General features: G+C 35.5%; 1 protein-coding gene across 1 annotated transcript in view; it reads right to left on the bottom strand.

Moving 5' to 3' along the window:
• The window catches only part of SEMA3D (semaphorin 3D), a 177,083-nt gene extending 156,534 nt beyond the window's left edge, over positions 1–20,549 (bottom strand). Inside the window, exon 1 of the mRNA XM_082846434.1 lies at positions 20,471–20,549. The gene's annotated coding sequence lies outside the window, so the exon portion shown is untranslated. The remainder of the gene's footprint in view (positions 1–20,470) is intronic.
• Between the last annotated feature and the right edge of the window lie 216 nt (positions 20,550–20,765).

Raw genomic sequence — 20,765 nt, forward strand, 5'->3', positions numbered from 1 at the left:
AGCAAAGTTCCAGTGTTGTTTTTGTACCAACTAGTTTATTATCAAGAAAAACAAATTTAGTATCATTAAAACAACCTGTGGGGGCTTCCCTGGTGGCGCAGTCATTGAGAGTCCGCCTGCCGATGCAGGGGACACGGGTTCGTGCCCCGGTCCCACATGCCGCGGAGCGGCTGGCCCCGTGAGCCACGGCCGCTGAGCCTGCGCGTCCGGAGCCTGTGCTCCGCAACGGGAGAGGCCACAACAGTGAGAGGCCCGCGTACCACAAAAAAAAAACAAAAACAAAAAAACAACGTATGGGATTCTACACCACAAAACAAAGACATAACCCAATGCACTGACTGAAGTCTAGGGGTTCTTTACATTCTTTCACAATACACAATATTTTAGTGTAAATGTCAAGGTAAATTTTACCGCTGGTTAATTATTTTATTAATAATAGATTGTAATTATTACAGAAGTAGTATATTTGCACTCTACACAGTTAAACCACAGACAAGCAAAAAGAAGAAAATAAAAACATCATATTTCTATTTACACTCCACTCGGAGATTACCACTGTTAAAATCTTGCTTATCGGGCTTCCCTGGTGGCGCAGTGATTGAGAGTCCGCCTGCCGATGCGGGTTCGTGCCCTGGTCCGGGAGGATCCCACTTGCCGCGGAGCGGCTGGGCCCGTAAGCCATGGCCGCTGAGCCTGCGCGGCTGAAGCCTGTGCTCCGCGGCGGGAGAGGCCACGGCAGTGAGAGGCCCACGTACCGCAAAAAAAAAAAAAATCTTGCTTACCTTTCCATATTCTTCCATATATATTTTCTTATCACAAGATCATATCAAATATTCTATTTTGTATATTTATAAGTTAATTACCTCTATTTATTATATTAAATAAAATTTTCATTTTATTTAATATCCAGTCCATATTAAATTTTTCACGATTGTCCCCAAATTGTTCTTTACAATTGGTTTGTCCAACTCAGGATCCAATTCAGTGTGACATACTGTACCTAGTTGTGTTGCTCTCATTTTTAATCTAGCATACAAATCATCCCTTTTTTTCATGACATTAACTTATTGACAAGAGATAGAGATAGGTTCAAGTTATCCTTTTAAAAATGCTTTAACCTCTTCATAAACTTCAGTGTTTTCAAGAGTTATTATTTGAAAACCATGCATTAACTAACTGCACAGGATGCCTATTTCCCAAAGCTTTTGTTGGAATTCAGAGAAAATTAATCATTGTACTATCAGGGATTCTGAGCTAATTTTAAAAAGACTGAGTGTTCTCCTGATCCTTCTCCAGTGGGAGCAGGACATGATGCATGCCTCCCGGACAGAGGAGCACCGGCCCTCATGAATGAGCATGAAGGTGTTCTAAGAACAAAGTCTTAGCTATCACTTAAATAAATGTCCCTTCTTTGCGATCTCTATAGAGCAATTTCCCCTCCTGTATACTTTCACCCATCACAATGAAATCTAACTAAGACTGTATTCCTGTTGGACTGAGTAGTACCAGTTTACCTAAATTAATGTTTATTTAGTATCTAATAATGTTTTCTATTGAGAGAAGCAGGGCTCTGTTTTCTCAAGGTTTTTGCCAAGTCTCATAAATCTGCAAAAAGGCAGTCAGTGTAACTCCTACTAATAACCAAAGTGGCCACACACAGAATAAACAAGGGCCTAGTTTATAAAGTCGTCACTGAGAGACCCTATTGGGGTAAATTTGGGTTTCTCAGTATTAATTTATGATGTATGCAATGCACTTTGCACTCAAAAACAGAGAATAGGAAAAGAGTTAAAAAATGCATTTAAACAGAGTTTTAATACATTAATGTACTATTTAAACTTAACACCCACTCCCCCAAAAGAAAGAAAAGAAAAACAATGTGTTTCTGTGAATTATATGGAAGTTGGCAATGAATTTTAGTTGGTTTGGGTGTATAAGAATTTCTAAGCAATGCGATATCAATATTACTAAAAAACACAATTTGCTGGGTGTTTCTCCCCCAGTTTTTAAATTATTCAATGGTTTACTTAAAGCTTAAATAGTCATTTCTTTACCAACATAACAGATTTTTGAGCCAAAAATGCCTAGTAAAATGTTGAGAAAGTGGTTAGTTTCATCTACAACTTCAGTATCAGCTAGAGTTACTTTCATATGAATTTTATTACTTTAAAAGCCAAAATTTATTTCAAGACATGAAATTACAACCTTATTTAAAACTCCACAATAAAAACTTTCTGAAGATGTCATAATTTATTTGTAAAAGACACACTACATCAGGGAATAAGGAATCTAACTGTCTCATGGTGGTCCTATTTTTATTTAATCGTTCTCCATGGTAATACAGCATTTTCCCAATTTGCATTCGTCATGGATCTCAGAGAACAGGATGTAGACAACTTTTAGAAAGAAGAATAAAGCCCTTTGATATTTGTTTGGTTTCAGAGATCCCAGAAAGAGATTTTTCATAAGAAAGGAAAGAGGGGCTGCCACTTCCTAGTGTCTGAAAACCCTGTCAATATTTTCTTTAATTTTATGGCTCCATTCATTTTCTCACTAGAAAGATTCCCAGACAAGCAATATGATGTGAATGTAATAACCTTTTCTCTTTTTGGCTGAGTGATTGTTTCTCAAAATAAATATAACCCATCTTATACATTATTTTCCTGAATATCTCTCTCTTGCGCCATGAAGTGAAAAGATCTTCTCTGGGAATTCCAAATGCTAAGACATTTCCACCTTAATTAGGAAAAATAACATTAAGAGGAAGTCTACCTCAAACAGTTTGTTAAAACTTTTCTTCTCTCTTCAATAATCCTGCCTCTCATACCTTTAGCCATGAGGCAAAAATTACTTCCAATAAGAGCATCTTAAAACTTACTCACAAGAATGATAATGGATACACACTACATACCAATCATGATGCTACATGTAATTAGATATGGAAATGAGATGACACGGCACACTCATATACAGTCAGCTAGAGAAATAAAGTGATTACTAGAGTACCTGACATATAAGTTTTAAGGTAAATGTTCATAATTTTATTCTCACAGTAATTTCAAAATAATCAGAGATAAAAATAACATAAAGTATGTTATTATATGTAATATTATATTTAATATCACTTCTAAAATATATACTAGTTCCGTCCAATAGAAATATAATGCAAGACACACACGTTATAAAATTTTTGTAGCCATGTAAGTAGAAAGTAACAGGTGAAACCAATTTTTATATTCTATTTAATCCAATATATTAAAATACCATCATTTTAACATTTAATCAATAGATAAAGTACTAATCAGACGCTTTATGCTTTTCATTCTAAGTCTTCCAAATCAGCTGCGCAATTTACACTTTCAGCATTTCTCTATTTGAATGTTAGATTTTCATTCAAAATACTTGGTCTGTATTCAGATTTCATAAAATTTACAATTGCAAAAGGAGATTGAATGTACCATAGATGTTTCAGACAAAGTTAAAAGTTTTCCAATAACTGTATCGAGTACCACTTTTAAAATTTAGACTAATTAAAATTAAACAAAATAAAAGGTGAAATTAAAACTAGCTTTGAAACGTCTGTAAGATGCAGAAATCTGAACCTTTTATTCTTGTCCCCAAAAGTAGAAAACATCATACTTTGCTGTGAGACAGAGGGGAAGGGATTCCCAGCGTGGTGATATATTTTTCGCCTCAAACTTGACGTGACAGAAAAATGCACACAATTTACAGAACCACCAGAATTTCTGTGAGGATCTTTAGCAAGATTTCCAAGCATTTATACAGAAACTTTTTTTTAAGAGCTAGTCTGCAATATCCAACACTTTAAAATGAGTCTAGAGCCCAAAATTAAAGTGTGCTTGTTCTTATCTTCCTTATGCCCTTCACCACTACTTTGAAACATCTGATTAATATAAAGCAGATATTAATACCTCACAGAATTTGCTTAGGATTTACCATGGATTCTTACTTTAATGCCAATCCATTGATTAACATCCCAGAGATGGGAAAATTGTCATTACAAATCAATCTGGCTTTGGTGGCCACTGTACTTAACTAAGGAGAACAAATCAGTTTTGGAGGGAAATCCTGGAGCAGCTGGCTAATACACACAGATCTAGCTTGGCTTTTAGTAGTGTTTAGTTTGGTTTATTTGTTTATAAGGCAAGGAGGAAAAATATAATCCTTGAAACCTCATTAGGAGTCTTCAAGACTCTGAATTGTTGAATATAAATGACAGCATCACTCTAACCTATCTTCTGAATTTTTAACCTCTTCCTGGAATGGTTCCATTCAAATATAGGAATTATGAGGATAGAGACATCTACTTTTTATCCTTTATTTTATTCTGGCATAATGCTTGCTATATAACACATGTTCAACTTATAATGGAGAATGAAAGAAACCATGAGTAAGTGAATGATGAAGCCAAATATAAATTGTGTAGTATTGACATAGATGTGATGATCTGAACAACATATTATTGTTTTTGGAGGGGATAGACAAAAGTACATTTCTTAAATCAAACAATAATTTAATCAGAGGATATTGATATATTTTATGCTATTGTTGTTATTTAATTTTTAGTTCTAAATGTATTTAAGAACTGAATGACAAGTTAAGAAACTGCATTTCTCCCCCACCATTTTACAGACACTTTTAAACTCAATCTATCCAAAATATCAGAGAAACTTGGCATTGCAAAAACTACCTTGGCTACCTTGCTGGACACTTGGAGTACTGAAAGTACAACTCATAGGAAAGAACTCGAATAAAAGGAACAGGAAATTATCATGACTCAACCTTCACACTGAGCAAGATAATACAGTGTGTTTAATAATAAAAAATCATAAAATATCTGCTATAGAGAAGGCCCTATACTGGGGAGACTATACTACAAAGCTACATTAATCAAGACAGTATGGTACTGGCACAAAAACAGAAATATAGATCAATGGTACAGGATAGAAAGCCCAGAGATAAACCCATGTACCTATGGTCACCTAATATATGACAAAGGAGGTAAGAATATACAGGGGAAAAAAGACAGTCTCTTCAATAAGTGGTGCTGGGAAAAGTGGACAGCTACATGTAAAAGAATGAAATTAGAACACTCCCTAACACCATACACAAAAATAAACTCAAAATGGATTAAAGACCAAAATGTAAGGGCAGACACTATCAAACTCTTAGAGGAAAACACAGGAAAAACACTCTTTGACATAAACCACAGCAAGATCTTTTTTTGACCCACCTCCTAGAGTAAAGAAAATAAAAACAAAAATAAACAAATGGGACCTAATGAAACTTAAAAGCTTTTGCACAGCAAAGGAACACCATAAATAAGAGGAAAAGACAACCTTCAGAATGGGAGAAAATATTTGCAATGAAGCAACAGACAAAGGATTAATCTCCAAAATACACAGACAGCTCATGGAGCTAAATATCAAAAAAACAAACAACCTGGGCTTCCCTGTTGGCACAGTGGTTAAGAATCTGCCTGCCAATGCAGGGACACAGGTTCGAGCCCTGGTCTAGGAAGATCCCACATGCCGCGGAGTAACTAAGCCTGTGAGCCACAACTACTGAGCCTGTGCATCTGGAGCCTGTGCTCCACAATGGGAGAGGCCGTGACAGTGAGAGGCCCACGCACTGAGATGAAGAGTGGTCTCTGCTCACCGCAACTGGAGAAAGCCCTTGCACAGAAACAAAGACCAGACACAGCCAAAAATAAATTAATTAATTAAAATAAAAACAACCCAATAAAAAAATAGGTGGAAGACTTTAATAGACATTTCTCCAAATTATACAGACAGCTCATGGAGCTAAATATCAAAGAAACAAACAACCCAATCAAAAAATAGGTGGAAGACTTTAATAGACATTTCCCCAGAGGAGACATACAGATGGCCAAGAGGTACAAGAAAAGATGCTCAACATCACTAATTATTAGAGAAATGCAAATCAAAACTACAATGAGGTATCACCTCACACCAGTCAGAATGGCCACCATTAAAAAATCTACAATAAATGCTGGAGAGGGTGTGGAGAAAAGGGAACCCTCTTGCACTGCTGGTGAGAATGTAAATTGATACAGCACTGTGGAGAACAGTATGGAGGTTCCTTAAAAAATTAAAAACAGAACTACCATATGACCCAGCAATCCCACTACTGGGCATATGCACTGAGAAAACCATAATTCAAAATGACACATGTACCCCAATATTCGTTGCAGCACTATTTACAATAGCCAGGACATGGAAACAACCTAAATATTCAACGACAGATGAATGGATAAAGAAGATGTGGTACATATGTACAATGGAATATTACTGAGCCAAAAAAAGGAATGAAATTGGGTCGTTTGTAGAGATGTGGATGGACCTAGAGTCTGTCATACAGAGTGAAGTAAGTCAGAAAGAGAAAAACAAATATCATATATTAACGCATATATGTGGAATCTAGAAAAATGGTACAGATGAACCTGTCTCCAGGGCAGGAATAGAAACGTAGACATAGAGAATGGACATGTGGACACGGTGGGGGGGTGGGGGGGATGGGGAGGGTGGGACGAATTGGGAGATTAGGATTGACATATATACACTGTCATGTGTAAAATAGATAGTGGGAACCTGCCATATAGCACAGGGAGCTCAGCTCGGTGCTCTGTGATGATCTAGATGGGTGGGATGGGGAGGGATGGGAGGGAGGTCCAAGAGGAGGGGATATATGTATACATACAGCTGATTCACTTCATTGTACAGCAGAAACTAACACAACATTGTACAGCAATTATACTCCAATTAAAAAAACTTATTTTCGATGACTCAAATACAAAACTTAAAGAGAGACTCAAAACATACACATAAAGAAAAACTAGTTGGTATAAAAGGACAATTCAATACACCTTATATTTGTATAGCATTTTATCATTTTGCAATATATATATGTACACACACAAGACATCACATTTCACACATACTATTTTTAAATCCTTTACTTGATTTTGCATTTAAGATAGCATGTCATTGTATTTATAAAAAGAAATTAGTCATAATTTCAAAAGAAAAAATAGCATAGTGGCAGATTTCATAGATAAAAGAAATGGAGGAGTGGCAAGAACCAGTCTCTTCACATGTTGTATATTTGTGTATGTGTATATATAAATATGTATAATATATATGTGTGTATATACATATATATATGCACAGCAAAATCTCCAAATACTTTTGGTAACATGGCAGCAGACTTTTGAAGCAGGCTAGAAAAGTATGCAGCAAATCAGTGTGGGTGCTCAGAGGAGTAGCAAATTTAACATGCACACTGCAAGGAAGGAGCCTCAGGAATGGAAAGTCCAGAAGAAGGCACTTTGGTATAGCAATTAGGATTAAGTGAGTGAACCAGGCAAACATTTTCATTCCTTCAGGGAAGGGGTTTATTATGTTGCCACAATTTTAACATTATTTACTCACAGTAGTAGGCACAGGGGTAGAGTTTCTGTCCACCTTTCTAATCATCCTTATTTCTAACTACCTGTAAATATGCCTCTATCTACAGACTTGCGACTAGCTACCTGGCTAGAAAGCAATTCAATACCAATCATGAAAAATATAACACTACAATCCATTTACAGGAAACATCCAGAAACACACATGCACACACACACACACACACACACACACATACACACACAAGTATGTGTATGTACGTATACATATACACACTTATATTTCTAACATTTAGGTGATAGGATTTTATGAAGTTAAAAATATCAAATTCTTTTTCTTATAGTACCATATTATTTACATATTATTATTTTCTCCTAATGTTTCACTTACTAGGTATTGCACGTCACAACCTAGGCTAAGTTATTGCTTTCTGCTCTCGTAGTTGGATATGAAACAACCAGAGTCAATCTTGCTCGTACAACATAGGTGAAATGCCCTTCCCATTACCTCCATACAGCCTTCATTCATATGACCAACTCCCTGCTACTTCTCCCTTTAGATTTTTAAGAGTTTTTTAGCTGAGAGAATTCACAAGATCCCAGACCAACCAGCCTGCCCAGCACCAGTTCTGGGTTTCATTCCTTCACACATCGGTTGTCTAGTAGATGAGAAATGGTTTCAGTCAGTGAGTAAAATTTAAACCAGTTATCCCTGTTATGAAAGTCAGCTAATTGGTTACCACAGCCAGAGATTATGACGACTTTATCTATTTAAAGGTACGGAAACTTTATTAACAAAGTAGGTGGTAGGGAAATTAGGATTCAAAAGGAACAGATGGGAAAAAAATAAATGACTCAAAACTTTAATTCAAAATCATAAGAATGTCAGTGACAAGAATGAGGTATCCCCACGAATGATCACTATTACTTAGCCCTGCCTGAGATATGTAAGAAGAGCTCTACATTATTATATTTTCTGTTTTACTTTTCACTTAAAAATTGATTTATATTCTTAATGATTCACTTTAACATAACTTGCTTTAGTTTTTGGTTCTGAGCCTTCAGTTGGGGACACTGATGGTTCTCATAGTTTATTGTTCAGGAAATGAATAACATCATCTAGTTTAAAAATTCTCATATTTGGTTTCTTCTAATAATCCAGATAAGATCCACTGAGTTCCTTAGCTGAGAGTAAATACACATTTCTATAATATATTTGTTTTTAAAAGGAAACAATGTTTATAGAGTTAACTGGGTTACTGAAATGCAAAATTAGATAAAATGGAAAATTAGTTCAAATCCCCTGACTTACAGCACCCCAGGGTTTATTTGCAGTTAGGATATACACATGAGAAGATAGAAAGTCTCCTCTCGTACATCTCATGGACTGTTGAAAAAAGGTAGCTGGAAAAACGTATAGTTGGAAACTTTGAAAAACAGTCCAACTCTTAAAATGCCATGTCAAAATTGAAAATGTCCTAATAGACAGTGATAATATTATTTTCTTAAAATATACAACTAACATTTGCGTCAAACAACCACTGTGTATGCTAACATCAAATTTCCAAAGCCACAGAAAATTATACTACGAATCCTGATAAATATTTGCAATAACTATATTTCTCAAATATTTGAGAAAACTAGAAAACATTGAGATTAAAGAATATGACATGTTAAAGAATAAAGAAGACTTGCTTAACAGTGCTTTCCATTTACTTTCACTCTGGCAGAGGCTTTTTGACTTCTCAGTTTTAAGATTCAGGGTCTATGATTCACTTTAGCATCTAATAGTTTACATGATTCCAAGACCGTGTGCCAAGGCACCCTGGAGTGCTAAGTGAACTCACAGGGCACGCTGTGGGATATTTTAAAATGTCAAGGTAAACACAACTGTATTCAACATCTGTCAGACACAGATGTTGTATCATTACAAATTACTAGTCAAGGTATTTCACAGTTTCAACATTAGAGAGTGAAACATTCCTTTCAATGGCATCATAGCTGTGCAAAGCTAGGTTTTCAGCAGGTCACGAGATCAAAAGCAAGTACCTCCTGAAAATGCATGTGGAACAGGTAACAAAGATGACAGTGTTCAATCTGTTTCCAAGGTTTGAGAAGTTGTGCAGTGCCCAACGTACACTCACACACCCATCAAGAAGTAATTGCGGTTATTTAAGAATAAAATAAAAATATTAATTTAATTTTTTCTTTCAATTTAGGCTGTCAGTACATAAATACCTATTAAGTTTTTTGGCTGGAACTAATAAGCTGTTTGGCTACAACTATTTATTAAACAGAATTCTTGGTTTTTGTTTATTTCTTGGCCTAGTGGTACCATGGAAATGTTACTGAGCTAAGGTACTGAAAAGCTTTGGAAATTTCCATTCTAAGTGCTTTTCTAGGAAATTTAAAAATGTATCACTGCAAGTAGCATCACCCACCAAATCATATCTGCAGGAGAATTTGCTAATGCAACATACTAATCAATGCACTGCTTGACTCTTCAAGCTTCATTTTAATATCTCCTTCACTCTTTTGTCTTTTCCAGCTCTTCCAGATTTATAGCCAGAAGATTACAGTCACTGAAGCTTTTCTATGTTTCTGTCTTCCGAGTTTATGTCTAAGTTCACCAAGTAGGTGGAAGCCTGGTATAACAACATCTTCATTGTGATACCAAAATCAAGCCCCGCTGGAGACAGTCCAAAGCTGACTTTCTTCACACTGACTTCCCTATGTGGTGATGGTGTTATTTTTTTGTTTCCTGTGAGTTTCTTTCATTGTAAATGTGGGAAAAACAAAATAATATTTCAAAACAGTGTTTCTAGAGTTTTGTGTTTTTTTCTTAAACACCTTTATTGGAGTATAATTGCTTTACAATGTTCTAGAGTTTCAAAAATAATTTAACACAGTTATAATATTTAAATGCTTAATCACCTTGAACTTTCTTCAAATGCTAAGCAATATAAAATAGCACTGTTGGGACTTGGCTGGTGGCCCAGTGGTCAAGACTCCGTGCTCCCAATGCAGGGGGCCTGGGTTTGATCCCTGGTCTGGGAACTAGATCCCACATGCTGCAACTAAAGGAGCCCGCATGCCACAACAAAGATCCCGCACGTGGCAACAAAGATCCCTCATGCCACAACTAAGACCAGGTGCAGCCAAATAAATAAGTAAATATTAAAAAAATAAATAAATAAATAGCACTGCTGCAACGAACATTGGGGTGCACGTATCCTTTCGAACCATGTTTTCCTCCAGATACATGCCAAGGAGTGGGATTGCTGGATCATATGGTATCTCTATTTTTAGTTTTTTAAGAAACCTCTATTGAGCACTGTTTACAATAGCCAAGACATGGAAGCAACCTAAATGTCCATCGACAGATGAATGGATAAAGAAGATGTGGTACATGTATGCAATGCAATATTACTCAGCCATTAAAAAGAATGAAATAACTCTATTTGCAGCAACATGGATGGACCTGGAGAGTATCATATAAGTGAAGTCAGACAGAGAAAGACAAATACCATATGATATCACTTACATGTGGAATCTAAAAAAAAATGATACAAATGAACTGATTTACAAAACAGAAACAGATTCACAGACTTAGAGAACAAATTTATGGTTACCGGGGGATAGACTGGGAGTTTGGAATTGACATGTACACACTGCTATATTTAAAATAGATATAGGACCTACTGTATAGCACAGGGAACTCTGCTTAATATTCTGTAAATAGCCTAAACAGGAAAAGAATTTGAAAAGGAATATATATATTCTTTATATATGTATATAACTGAATCACTTTGCTCTACACCTGAAACTAACACATTATTAACCAACTATATTCCAATATAAAATAAAAATTAAAAAATAAATATATAAATAGCACTGTTACCTGCATACAAAGAAATACACACACACACACACACACACGCACACCAGGAAATTAGAAGTTATCTGATATTACTGAGACTAAAAGGCAAGTAAAGCAACATAAGGGATTTGACACAGAAAACTTATGCAAAAACTGAATACAGAAAATAAATTATTATTTATGAAGTTTGTTCATTTTCTCCTTCCCTCTCTTAATTCTGAACAGTCTGTCTTCTTTCCTTCCGTCATTCTTCACTTCAGAAATCTTCAACAAAACTAGGTAAACTTCTCTACATTTACACACATATAAACAATTTCTGGAAATCTTCTAATCCCAAACAAAAGCAAAACTGAACAAAGCATACATACAAGCAAAACAGTGTGATGTTCTTAACAAACAGTAATAGATTATTTTCAAAATCAACTCCAGAAAGTATGTAGTTCTTCATCAGAAGATTTAATAATCAGACTAGAATACATTTCAATATTGGTTAAAATTGAGCTTTACTATCAATTTGTGTGTATGTGTGATGATCATTTAAGTATGCAGTTTTTAATTTAATTATTATAGTTTATTGGAATACCATTCTTTCAAAGCATCTCACATGCTCTTTGCATTAGTATTTCATATTCGATTGTATTGAACTGAAGGTTCTAGGCCATCTTGAGGTTTTATGTTAGCTTTTTCCTAAAAGATATTACGCAACTTGTAATTCATATTATAAATTCACAAATTATAGATCCTATCTAAAAAGAGTCAAGTTTTCTAAGCCCACTTGGATTAAAGCAACGAAAACGTCCAGAAAACTAATTTGCAAGGAAAATCTGTTACAGATGTGTTATATGTCCAGAATGGTTTTATTTACTTTCTAATTATATCATATGTTCATTATTGTATGTTTGCTATGGCCTGATAATAAAATATAGGAAAATATCATCACTGTAAAATTTCCTGCTTCTCTCACCTTGACTTCTTCCTTGTTACAATGTAATGTTTTATTTTACACCTACACTTACTTGCAGAAAAGTATTTGTTTACCCAGAGAGGATGCTTTTTGATCATAAGTTTTGATTATTTCAAACACCTGCTGGACAAACTTCACTGAAATGTGCAAGTAAGTAATGACTGGATCGACCTCTTGCTGATTATTAAGCTAAGTCAAAGCTGCATATGGAAGGATCATTGTTAATCATAAGCAAGTGAAAGAGCTATCAACATTTACAACTAAATTTGATCTCAGATGAACAAATTAAATGCTTTGGTAGCCCAAAGACATCTGTATTCTTGCCTAAAAAGGAGTAGTAGTGCAAAAAGAGGACAACATAAACCTACGTTGGGTTGTGGAGAAGAGAAGTTGGTAAGGATGAAAACGACCTCAGACTGGACAAGGGTGTAAAAGGTTAGTAACATCTTATAGTAAAAGAAAACAGAGGTATTGATAATGCTTGGAAAACACTGGAAAAATAAGAGCATTAACAGAGCTAGTAATAATTTAATAACAAAAGAGCTTTGCTAAGATTAGTACTAGTGATATGCCTTCAAATACATATTGATAACCTCATTATCAAAATAATTTCTATAAAAAGTATATTTTAGAAAACAAATACAAATATTGATCCAGATGAGAAATTGAACAACTGCTTGTCACCCATATGGTAAATTTTGTTATTCTGTAAATCTAATAAGATAGTTGAAAGCCCTAGCATAGTTGTCAGTCTTTTGCTCTTGGCACCCATGCATATCAAATGCAAGTAGCCTAGAAACTGGGACACTTGCACTTGTTTGTACTGGCAATTAACAGAAACCTGTGACCCTGATTCTGAGAGAAATAAATAACTATTGACAGGTAATTTCTAATCTTGACGACATTCAAAAGTAAATGACTAGTAGGACCAGAGGCATCATAATGACTTTACACTTTATTTGTTTCAATGAAAACTATCAGTAAAATTATATGCCAGAGATTCAATCATCATTAGTAATCCATGGTCTTTTTGTACTGATCATATCTATAAAGAACATTGCACGTGGTATGGACATAGATTATCCAAAGACTGCTAGCAAACCATCACGCAGACTGTCTCCTCTCCCTCTTTCAGCTCAGCCCAAAGAGGCCCTATCTTGCTCCTGTTCTCTAACACACAGTGCCTTAGCTTGCTCCTGCCTGCCTGGCCTCCTACCCCCGTGCCTGCTAAACTGAGAAATGTTCAGATGTTACTGACATCAGAGAGCGTCTAAGTTCCAAACTCTCCCTATGCCCCATTTTCTTAGGACTGTCTAGGATACACAGTAATTAAAGCTCAGGTATTCCTAACTCATAGGGGCTGATAACACGTAACTTTTAATAGACTGCTTAAATATTTTATTTAAAAAAAAGATGGAACAAAACCCAGAAGGACTAATAGATGTGAGGGGAATGGACAGAGAAGTACACAAATCCCACCATGTGGGGGGGTGTGCCACTTCCTCTGTGCAAAGGCCAACAGGCATTTACTTATTAACACTTTAGAAATGAACATGTATGAAATGTACTTGCCCAGTTTATTTGTGCTTTTCACTGCAAATGAAGTAATGGCTGGGATGGCAATGATTTGAAATACAGTAGTACAGATTGTTTCCATGTTTATAGGAAAGTAGAAGTGCAGCATAAAGTGCACTTTGTAAATGTACCAGAGAGGACCATAAAACTGAATAAGCCCATTGATGAAAATACAACACAAGGTGATAACTTTAGGTTATCTCTGAATAATAAACAACCATAAAAAATAATTAGGTTTAAACACATAATCTAAAGAGATAAGAGTAAAATCTGTTTCCAAAAAATATATACATCTGAAAGGAATTTAGCTAAAGTTCAAATTTACTTTAAAAATATACTTCACATATTAAAATATAGCATAGCTTGTCTTTCTACTTATAAGGAATTATATCATGTTATTATTGGCAGCTCCCTTCATATTTTATCACATTGATTGCTTTCAAAAATGATGTAATAGTCTATGTTGCAAATGTTTTTCCAAACTTTTATTATAAAAGTTTTTAATATTTTTAATATTTATAAAACATAAAATATACAGCAAACATCCATATACCCACACCCGGATTCAATGATTAACAGTTTTCTAAATTTGCTTTATCTATACATCCTGCCAATCCATCTGACTTTTTTAAAAAATATTTTTAAATGTGAGATGAAGCTATCAATACACTTCACCTCTAAACACTAAAGCATGATATAAATATTTTTATTTTCTCTTGTAATTTAAAAAATGTTGCTAAGAGATAGTAATACTTAATAAAATACATTTCTTACTGTGCACTAAATCACTAGGAGGCTAGTTAACTTGTCCATTAGAGCTTAGTACTCATGAGGCAATGGCGTTAGTTTTAATCTCCCTGATGGGTCAACTAGTTATTTCTTTTCCATGGGTACATATTAAATCTCTGATAACACCTGGTCATACCGAAACTTAATGTGTTTTCAACAAGGAGGTAATATGCAAGAGTACATGAATCCTTAATTATAGACAAATCAGTGAGCAGCCCCTAGTGATGGTGTTTATTAAAGACACTTTGTAAATAATTCATTTATATATTTAGTGACTGTGAAACATTTATTATTTGAAAAAGCATAATAATATAATTATAGCTTTTTTTACCTTCTAGGTGTATTACATTTACAGACATGAATGCCTTATTTTATTTTAGATATTTATTTCTAATGAAGGTTAGCTCTTTAATAGAATGCAAATTATTAAAGCATCTTATATTACCATAGTGGACTTTGCACCTATCATAGAACAACAAGTAAACAGTCTTTGATTTCTCATTAAAAAACTGAGGTACCTTAATCAACAACAATTTAACACTGAGCTGTTGAAATCATGAAAAAACAATACGACTCATCACATGTATACAATTCCCTTTATTTTACCTGATATGCTTTTAAGTCCAAATTTATCTGGATTTATTCAATTATGTTGATTTTTCTTCTGAAGATTGCTAGTTTTTAATCACCTACTTCTGACATGTATATTTTATATATATTAGCTTAGAAGTGCTACATGTAGACAAAATAAGGTGTTACTATATTTATATCTTATATTATGCCATAAGATAAGTAATTCTTAATATAACAAAGCAGTCTTCAACTTTTATGTATTTCATAGAACGCTAGAGCTTGATTCTACCAACCTGAAATAACAAGTGTACTTTCAAGAGTTAACAAAGTTCCAAAATTCTCTCCTGAGAAAAACAAGTCTCTCTTTAATTCTTATTGTCTTGATGACATTTTAATTCAATATTGAAAATTTTTAAGGTGCTTACCAACTTATGGGCAAACTCCATCCCCTCATGTGTTGTTTACATTTCCCTCCAAAGATATCACCAATATATCACCCATATTCAATTGGTATAAGGGATACATTCAGAAAGACAGCTAGCAAAGGTTAAGAAATTGACTTCTTTTTTTATGAAAGGACCAATGTGTCTACCCAGAAAATCATTAGCATAATAGATAGTAAGAAGAAAATAGTTATGCCATGTGAATGTCTTATAGACTACAAACTCTTCATGGAAATTCCCACATGAAACCTATGACAAAAAGTAATGGTTCTAACAGATTTTGTTTGAAATAATGATGCCATTAACACTTGGCACTACAGTTTCCAAATGGAAGTGAGTTTGCATAATAGTTTATTTTTCTCTTTATAGATAAGCACAGTAAGTCATTGTGCAGGGAGGCTGACATGCTTCAGAAACAAATGCCACTTTGAGATATAGAAAGTCTTACTATCCCCAACACAAGCCTACTTTTTTAAGTCAGATTTTTTTTTTTTTAAAGATCTGTGTTTTGATTCTCTTTCTTCATTTTGTGAAATAAAGATTCATTCTTATTTGCTTCGATGGCTAAAGAAAGTCAATACTAAAAGCGTGGCAGTAAATAAAGAACACTAATCTCAAACAAGGTCACAGTTTTGATGTTAATGTTGAAATACTGCTGTAGTATACTAAATGAAAATAACTTGAATAAAAGACTGGCTATTTTCAAAGTATTAACAGAAAGATATTTTCATTCATTTTCCCAAGTAAGACTAAGTTCCTAAAAAATGCTTCTGCAAAGAAGTTAACAATTTGGTATCCCTAAACAGGCCCCCACTGTACAATTTATGCATCTTTTCTCCACTATTTGACCCTTTCCTAAACCCTATACATTTTCTCTTAAGTGCTCACACTAACACTCTGATGTCTGGGTCCTAGGCACTGTGCCCGAAGATGATTAGCCATTTACTTTTTGATTTTGCTTTCCCAATACATATAAGTAAATGAAAAGCATTAATTTATAGCTTCACATGCATCACCACTGTTTGGGGAAAACAAAAGAGAACTAAACAACCAAATCTCTGCTGGCCAGAGGTGTAGTTCCGTTCCCCAACAATATTCTGTTCTCAACTTTTCACTTTAGTTACCTAAACCACACTGATTTGCAATACCATTCGGAAGTTCTTCTATTCTACTAAGAACAAAAGCTCAGAATTCCTAGGTGTCTCACAAATTCCTCACTTGAACTTCTTCACCCATTCCCATCAACCGTGCCTATTGTGTCTACCTGCTTGGTTAACCACATCATTCACTCATCGCAGGCCCAGGTTTTTCCCTCCATGATCCTAGTGTCTTGGTCCATTAATCCCCTTTAGTTACTCTTTCTTTTCCTCATCACACTAGACCCTAAAATTAACTTATTGTGACAGTGACAACTCTTTCCCCTTAAAATTCTGTAACCAGTTATGAGCATACGAAGTAACTGAGGGGCTTGTAACAATTACAGTTTCCATGCCGCCCTCTCCAAATACTCCATTTCAGCAAGTCACAGAGGGGTATTCTGGAGTCTGGATTAGCCATGAGTACACTCCAGGTGATGGAACAGGATAGAAAGCTCAGAGATAAACCCACACACATATGGTCACCTTATCTTTGATAAAGGAGGCAAGAACACACAATGGAGAAAAGACAGCCTCTTCAATAAGCGGTGCTGGGAAAACTGGACAGCTACATGTAAAAGAATGAAATTAGAACACTCCCTAACACCATACACAAAAATAAACTCAAAATGGATTAAAGACCTAAATATAAGGCCAGGCAATATCAAACTCATAGAGGAAAACATAGGCGAAACACTCTGTGATATAAATCACAGCAAGATCCTTTCTGACCCACCTCCTAGAGAAATGGAAATAAAACCAAAAATAAACAAATGGGACCTAATGAAACTCAAAAGCTTTTGCAGAGCAAAGGAAACCATACACAAGACGAAAAGACAACCCTCAGAATGGGAGAAAATATTTGCCAATGAAGTAACTGACAAAGGATTAATCTCCAAAATTTACAAGCAGCTCATGCAGCTCAATATCAAAAAAACAAACAACCCAATCCAAAAATGGGCAGAAGTCCTTAACAGACATTTCTCCAAAGAAGATATACAGATTGCCAACAAACACATGAAAGGATGCTCAACATCATTAAGCATTAGAGAAATGCAAATCAAAACTACAATGAGATATCTTCTCACACCAGTCAGAATGGCCATCATCAAAAAATCTAGAAACAATAAATGCTGGAGAGGGTGTAGAGAAAAGGGAACCCTCTTGCACTGTTGGTGGGAATGTAAATTGATAGAGCCACTATGGAGAACAGTATGGAGGTTCCTTAAAAAACTACAAATAGAACTACCATATGACCCAGCAATCCCACTACTGGGCATATACCCTGAGAAAACCATAAGTCAAAAAGAGTCATGTACCACAATGTTCATTGCAGCTCTATTTACAATAGCCAGGACATGGAAGCAACCTAAGTGTCCATCAACAGATGAATGGATAAAGAAGATGTGGCATATATATACAATGGAATATTACTCAGCCATAAAAAGAAACGAAATTGAGTTATTTGTAGTGAGGTGGATGGACCTAGAGTCTGTCCTACAGAGTGAAGTAAGTCAGAAAGAGAAAAACAAATACCGTATGCTAACATATATATGGAATCTAAAAAAAAAAAAAAATGGTCATGAAGAACCTACAGGCAAGACGGGAATAAAGATGCAGACCTACTAGAGAATGGACTTGAGGATGCGGGGAGGGCAAAGGGTAAGCTGGGACAAAGTGAGAAAGTGGCATGGACATATATACACTACCAAACGTAAAATAGATAGTTAGTGGGAAGCAGCCGCATAGCACAGGGAGATTAGCTCGGTGGTTTGTGACCACCTAGAGGGGTGGGATAGGGAGGGTGGGAGGGAGGGAGACGCAAGAGGGAGGAGATGTGGGAACATATGTATATGTATAGCTGATTCACTTTGTTATAAAGCAGAAACTAACACACCATTGTAAATCAATTATACTCCAATAAAGATGTTAAAAATAATAATAATAAATAAAAAACACTCCAGGTGGTAAGACAATCCAACCACTTTTGACCAGCCACTGATTTTAAAGTTGGTTCCCAAATCCATAATACTAGATTCAACTTTTCCTCCAAGCTCTAATCTTTATCTGTCTTTACTATCTAATTCCTGAACTGTTATAACATTTTCCAAGCAACTTTTCCAGCCTCCCTCACTTCAATTCTCCATTTTTACTCAAACCACATTCATACTCTTGAAAGTTTTGATAATATTCATTTGACAAGCAATGGGAAGCCTTCTGTTGTTTCACATAAAACTTTTCCAGTTGTCAAGGTCCTCCTTAATTTGACCCAAAACTTATTTAGGAGTTATCTCTCATATTCCTATAAATTGTGAATAAAATGCTGCCTTATTCTCACTTAATCATCACTTTTTTGAAGCCAGCTCTTGTTATGTATGAGAACACAAGTGACGATATAAGTGATTCAACGTGGCTGTACAGTTCATCCATCACTTTTAGAGCAGGGTCTAGAATCACAGGTGCTGCATTCTCTCCCTCACGCTATCCTGCAGATGCCAGGATTTCAGGACCATTATGTGATGGGAGGAAGGAAGCAGGAAAGACAGGGAAGAATGGAGTGAAGGAAGAAAGGATTAACAAGTATTTAAGAAACACAAACCATGATTTACATTGTAACTACTTCAGAGACATTATACCTATCATATCTTTCCCCAAAATATATAATTTATGGATTAAAAACTGAACTAAATGTCATTTTATTAAGTTGCAAACAGTAGTATTAAACATAATGTATAGCTCATTTCTCTGAGGAACTGTGATAAAACTAAATTTTCAAGCCTAACAGAATAATGTCAAACTACTTATTCTTTCGTTAAAAAATGACAAGGTAAGATATTAGATAAACATAAGGGAATAAGCATATCTTTCCCATGGAGGAGTGAAAGAAGTCGATCTGGTTAAGAGATAGATGCATGTACAATCAGAGTGGCAGAGATTGTTATCAGCACCAAGTAGAAAATGGTGGCACTGGGAAGATGTTGCGTTAGATCAAGAAAAAGACAGAAATGGGGAGAAAAACAGATGATTTAGATCATGAGTCAGGCAGGATAAGTAAAATAAAAGCAGTAAAGAGCAACAGGGACAAACTTACAGCGAGAGCTAGAGAGCCAGAAAATGAGGGGGGAGGAGAGAAATTGGAATTGTCACTCTGGAAAAAGGATTAACCAGAAGGGAGCTATAGGAGAACGGGGGTGATGAAGCCATGCTTGACTCTGCCTGTAGAGACAGGCATCACCTCTCTAATGAGCACCTCAGGGAACAAGAAGGCATCACAGCAGCCTGGAGGCAATGGGACCCTCCTAGACAGGACTGATGGGACCGGACCTGGTGCTCAGATCCAGGCACCTCACTACCCAAAAGGTGCAGAGAAGCTGGAAGGAGTTCAGGGACACGATGGAACAGTGATTAAGATGCAGAGAAGAATGACTGATGATAAAAGATTAAAGCGCTAAATGAGCACATCTTGGCAGGGCGACAAGTGGATGGGCAAAGTAGCTATCTACAAACAGGCAAAGGACATAAATAATCTAGAGGAGAAACAATATTATTTAACCTGGTACCAAGGGGAGAGGTTTATAGAGAATAATTGCAATAAGGCAGAAAAGAAGGCAACCCTAGAATTAGGAAGGGAAGTATAAAGATACAAGTGAAAAATCTGTTCACCTGGTATGGAGCGAGGCACGTCCCAGGAAACAGCTGATATCAGTCTGTATGCATAAGATACAAGCAACTTGACCACTCAGATGGTTACCACGATTCTAGAGGACAAAGCAATCAACAGAATAAAAAAAATTGGAATCATGTTAACAGTTCAAGCTCAATTTTCAAAAGAACTGAAAAATTTAGCTTTATCCTCCATATTTTGTTCATACAAAGGTCTTCATTAATTAATGGCTTGAAATGGTATAGCAATTCAGCAGTTTTCAGAAGGGAATAAAATGGGATAATAGATCCTTTT

Source organism: Leucopleurus acutus, assembly GCF_964270905.1.
Source record: "Leucopleurus acutus genome assembly, chromosome: 9".
Lineage (NCBI taxonomy): Eukaryota > Metazoa > Chordata > Mammalia > Artiodactyla > Delphinidae > Leucopleurus > Leucopleurus acutus.